The sequence below is a fragment of the Xenopus tropicalis genome, chromosome 4 (assembly GCF_000004195.4).
Source record: "Xenopus tropicalis strain Nigerian chromosome 4, UCB_Xtro_10.0, whole genome shotgun sequence".
Taxonomy (NCBI): Eukaryota; Metazoa; Chordata; class Amphibia; order Anura; family Pipidae; genus Xenopus; species Xenopus tropicalis.
This window is the reverse complement of record NC_030680.2, coordinates 126,355,915-126,362,215: the sequence shown is the minus strand read 5'-3', so window position 1 is coordinate 126,362,215 and position 6,301 is coordinate 126,355,915.

Here is a 6,301-nt window from a genome sequence, read left to right as displayed (position 1 = left end):
ATGATTTCAAACATTTTGGTCAGATGAGACCAAAATGGTACTTTTTGGCCAAAATGCAAAACGCTATGTGTGGCAGAAAACTAACACTGCACCTGACTCTGAACACACCATCCCCACTGTCAAATATGGTGGTGGCCATCGAATGGGCCCTTTTTAGCAAAATAAAAGGGGGACAACAGATAACCAAAACCAATAGAACACTAGCAGGAAAACTAGCGGCAGCAACCAGAAAAGCCATACTTCAAGAATGGATATCAACCACACCACCATCCATGAACCTTATCAAAAGCAAAATACACTTTATTTTCCACATGGATTGGCTTGAGGCCTCAATCAACAAAACTGCCCAAACACATAGATTCTTTGACACATGGTCAACTTACATCCTGAACCTTCCCCCAGACATCAGACAATTGACACATTTAAACATACAACCTGGTATGACCAAGAGAGTCTTAAGCTGGCCATACATGTGGCGATCTGACGATGTTTCGTACGACCATCGGTCGCACGAAACATCGTCAGATCCGCCACACACCATTCAGGGCTGAATCGGCAGGTAAGGAGGTAGAAACAATAGGATTTCTACCTCCTTCTGCCGATTCAGCTCTGAAGGGAGAATTTTGGTCAGGCGCCTTCTATGGCGCCCGATCAAAATTTTCTAACCTGGCCGATCGACGAGCCGACTGATTTCAGCAGCTTCCTGCGACATCGGTCGGCTCGCTGACATACCATACACGCACCGATTATCGTACGAAACGAGGTTTCGTACGATAATATCGGTGCGTGTATGGCCACCTTTAGAGGTACCAATCCCTTACTGCAAGCCACAAAGGCTCCAGGAAGAAACTAACCACTGTTGCCTCCCAGGATCCACAATGCAATAGAAAACAGGTACTTTAAATAACTAAGTTCAGAGCTGGTGAACTGAAATGTAAATAGTTCTTCTTCTCTTTCTTCTATTTTACTGGTTTTATTGGAAAATCTTATATTACATACCTTCATTTGTTTTAATTTAATTATAAATCGGAATTTCACCATAACACATTCATGGTAGTCTGGCACACCTAAGTGTGAGACAGCCAACTACCTTGCCGTTTAAATTATGTGTCTGTTCAACCTTAATATGCCTACGAATGTAACTGTTCTGCATACCAAGACAACTAGGCATAAGATAACCTACGCATATTGCTACTACTTGAATTGATATTGTACGTACCAAGCATCGAATGATACTATCTTTCCTGCAAAGGCACTATCTTGTATGTATGAAATCCGATTGTTACAAAAAATAAAAAATAACTAAAAAAACATGTTAAAAAAAAAAAATATGGTGGTGGCAGCATCATGCTCTGGGGGTGCTTCTTTTCAGCAGGGACAGGGAAGCTGGTCAGAGTTGATGGGAAGATGGATGGAGCCAAATACAGGGCAATCTTGGAAGAAAACCTCTTGGAGTCTGCAAAAGACTTGAGACTGGGGGGCGGAGGTTCACCTTCCAGCAGGACAACGACCCTAAACATAAAGCCAGGGCAACAATGGAATGGTTTAAAACAAAACATATCCATGTGTTAGAATGGCCCAGTCAAAGTCCAGATCTAAATCCAATCGAGAATCTGTGGCAAGATCTGAAAACTGCTGTTCACAAACGCTGTCCATCTAATCTGACTGAGCTGGAGCAGTTTTGCAAAGAAGAATGGGCAAGGATTTCAGTCTGTAGATGTGCAAAGCTGGTAGAGACATACCCTAAAAGCCTGGCAGCTGTAATTGCAGCAAAAGGTGGTTCTACAAAGTATTGACTCAGGGGGCTGAATAATTACGCACACCCCACTTTGCAGTTATTTATTTGTAAAAAATATTTGGAATCATGTATGATTTTCGTTTCACTTCTCACATGTACACCACTTTCTATTGGTCTTTCATGTGGAATTCCAATAAAATTGATTCATGTTTGTGGCTGTAATGTGATAAAATGTGGAAAAGTTCCAGGGGGCCGAATACTTTTGCAAGCCACTGTGTGTTTTCTGTTTTTGGGTGGACATCCCCTTCAAAGAAATATATGCACTCCAGACAATGAGGAATGTATTTATTAGAAGGAATTTGTGTCATAGTAAGAACTGAAGTTGTTTAGACTCACACAAAGACAATAATTTACCCCCACTGTAATTTATAAAACTTTTATAGGGTTATGTAATAAAATGTTCAATGATTGCTACAGATCTAGTCACCTATAGCAATCAGTCAACAGGTAGCATTTAGTCATCACCTGTTTGAAACCAAACATATAATTGGTTGCTATGGGTTACTACACCTGGGCAAATTGCGTGCCTTTTAATATATATATGGGGGTTAGAAGTCACCATGTTCCAGGTTACAAAGGTTATGATGGAGGTGACTTCTAATAGCCCTTTTAAAGCCTTTTACAATTTAACAGAGTCTTTACTAGCCCTTTAAAGGCTGCCTTTAATCGTGGGTACATTATCCTTTATAATGTAAAAGAACAGCTCCTTTGGTAGTGCTGGTAGGTGCTACTACAGCTGCGCAATGAGAGGAGCACCCATGGTAATACTATGGGCACCCAATGGAAAAACATTTTCCCTGAGAAAAAAACAAAACATTGGATTGATTTCTTTTATAATAAATCAAACTTTTTGCATGACCTGATGAGTGCAGTACTCTTATATACATATATATATGAACCAAAATACGTATGAGCAAAAAAAGGGGTCTGCAATTCTTTTATGGAATGATTCAGCACCATACATTTATTTTCTTGTTCAAAATGCCATAAAATCACACTCATGGTCATCAATGGAAATCAAGTAAAACTGCCTTTATTGACTTCAGTGGAGGGTAGTTTGTGAAATTTTAATACTGTGTTCTGAACAGGGAAAATCTGTGGCAGTGATAAAAATGTTATGTTTGCCATCAGTCTGGAGCATAGTGCTACTAAGTGTTATGTGTGCCATCAGTCTGGAGCATAGTGCTACTAAGTGTTATGTTTGCCATCAGTCTGGAGCATAGTGCTACTAAGTGTTATGTGTGCCATCAGTCTGGAGCATAGTGCTACTAAGTGTTATGTGTGCCATCGGTCTGGAGCATAATGCTACTAAATGTTATATGTGCCATCAGTCTGGAGCATAGTGCTAATAAATGTTGTGAGCCATCAGTCTGGAGCATAGTGCTACTAAGTGTTATATGTGCCATCGGTCTGGAGCATAGTGCTAATAAATGTTGTGAGCCATCAGTCTGGAGCATAGTGCTACTAAGTGTTATATGAGCCATCAGTCTGGAGCATAGTGCTAATAAATGTTGTGAGCCATCAGTCTGGAGCATAGTGCTACTAAGTGTTATATGAGCCATCAGTCTGGAGCATAATGCTACTAAATGTTATATGAGCCATCAGTCTAGAGCATAAGGGCAGTGACAGACGGGCAGATTAGTCGTCTCGCAACAAATCTTCTTTGCCGCAGGCTACTAATCTCCCCGCAATGCCATCCCACCAGCAAGAATGTAAATTGCCGGTGGGATGGCATACGCATCGCTAATTATCTTCTGCCTCTTGGAACTTATAAACTAATTTCCCTACCACTCCCACACACTGGGATAGTTTCACATACCATCATGAACAAATTTGCACTCGCGCAGGGTTGGACTGGGGGGGTGGGGGCCCCCACAATACCCAGGGCCCCTGCCACGTGCCCACCTGACCACAATCAGAGGAGGGAGGTCAGTGTGGGAGCGCCAGTGCTTCCCAGCGGGGATCAGGTCTGGGTCAGCAGGGCCCACCAGGTTTTTTTCCGGTTGGCCCAGTCCAGTCCTGTACTCTCTCTATAATATCAACACCTCTCACACTAACCTGCGCCATTTTTTAAAAGTATAGCAGGCTTTCAGTGACGCCCTTTCTAAATATTTGCTATGTTTAGATTACTACTATGCCAAATCTCCTGGGTGTTAACCAATTTGTTGTCAAATCAGCACCTAATATGTTTTCATCCAAGAAATATATCAACCTTAAACATATGGTTAAACATTCATGATATTTGCAGTGCAGGGGCTCTTACTGATGAGCATTTCTGCCTGCGTTCTCTTGTACAGATAGAAAGTTCCAAATTACGGAAAGGCCTACTCCCATAGACTCCATTTTAAACAAATGATTCTAATTTTTAGAAACAATTTCCTTTTTCTCTGTAGTATTAAAACAGTGCCTTGTACTTGATCCCAACTAAGATACAATTAATCCTTATTGGATGGAAAACAATCCTATTGGGTTTATTTAATGTTTAAATTATTTTTTTAGTAAACTTAAAGCATGGAGATCCCTTATCCGGAAGACCCCAGGTACCGAGCATTCTGGATAACAGATCCCATACATAAATGCTGCCCTGTATTTCCTTGATGCGTAGACAAGTGCTGCTGTGTTATGCAAGGGATATATGTCCCCTTTAGGCCAGTGACACACAAGATTTGTCGCCCTGCAATTAATCTCCTCTGAAAGCTTTCCTACAGGCAAAAATGTAAATCACCGGTAGGAAAACACGTGTGTCACTTTGGCTTTCCGAAGTCACCCAAAGTTTCCCTGCGAGGCATTTTCGGAAAGCTGAAGCAACACATATGATTTCCTACCTGTGATTTACATTACTACCGGAAGGTAAGCATTCAGAGGAAATTGGTCGCCACCGCTAGAGGAGAATAATTACGGGGCAACTAATCTCCACATGTGTCCCTGGCCTTAATGTACTTCCATTTATATGTCTTGTGTCACCAGTATGGTAAATATGGTTAAGTGCTCTGCATGTAAACCTGTAACAATAGCAATAAAGCAGGCATCCCCAACCTTTTTTACTCATAAGCCACACTCAGATGTAAAAAGTGTTGGTGAGCCACATACATATGAAAAACATTCTTTGGGGTTGCCAAATAAGGACTGTGATTGGCTATTTGGTTGCCCCATGAGGACTGCTAGTCTGCAGGAGGCTCTGCTTAGAGTAAAACTGTGTCTCTGTGCTTCCAAAACTTTACTCCAAGTCAGAAATGTAAAATTGGGCACTTACTTTGAGGCCACTGAGAGCAGCATCAAAGGGGGTGGTGAGCAACATGTTACTCACACGCCACTGGTTGGGGATCACTGCAATAGAGCACTGTGCATATGAAATTACAGCAGTTCCATTCAAATAAATGGGCCCAGGAATCCATTAGAAAGTGCAATAGCATTATAATCTGAAGTGCCTAGCACCATTTTTTGAATCTTTTTAAATATTTGCAAATTTTTTGGCGAACCTGGACAGATTCGCTCATCACTACACTTTAATATTGCAGCTCTATGGCAAAAGTTTTCTAGCTGCCAATTCTGCTGAAAAATGAATTCTGCCTAGCAAATCTATCTAATAGATGATTTCACACATCAGGGGGCTACATGCTCCAGCTGAAATTCTCTGAATTCAGTACAATGACCCCTAGGGTAGATATCCTAGAATTTCCTAGAACTACACATAGAGAGTCAGATTTTTACAAGATTGAGAATGACGCAGGGCCGATCCTTGCCAGTTGTGTGATCTACCTGCATTTATTGTATGATTCATATTAAAACTGAATGAGGTGCTTTTCATTTAGCTGCGGGCCACTGCTTTAAAAAAACAAAACACAAAAAAACCTACCGTGACTGCATGTGCACTATTCCATGTACCTTTCATTAAAATATGTAATTAGGCCCCCCCACCCGGTTTTTATTTGTTTCTACAAAGCAGAATGGGAACCAGGGCTATGCAGAGTAGGCACAATCATTGGGGGTGCACTTCTAATGGAAATTTTTTTTTTTTTTTTCGTTTTTAACCCTGATTTGCTGGGAGGTGGTGGCTCGTGCATAGGTGGTGATTGAAGCCCTTGCTTAGGGTGCCATACAAATACCTTGGCCCTGCTAGAGGGGTGTAACAGAGGTGTTACATTGCCAAACGAGTGGATCCTAATGTGTATGAGCACTGTTACATACACTGTTAATTATGTGGTTGGGGTTAATTTGCAATGGGAAGGTCATGCATTTGGCCTCTAGTGTAGCACAGCCCTGTGTATGTTCATCAAGTACCATGCACCCTGAGGCAGCGTACTAAGCAATGGTTTTAGGGGAAAAGCCTAAACGTAAGTTACAAGAACATGGGGGTTCAGTCTTATGTAGCATAGGGCTGCTAGCAATCGGAAACATTACAGCAGCTCTATGCCATAAACTTAAATGAAAAGAGCCAAGTTTATTGGATATTTAATTCCCCTTAGAAAAAAATGCAGACACAGCGGCAATCAGACATACTTT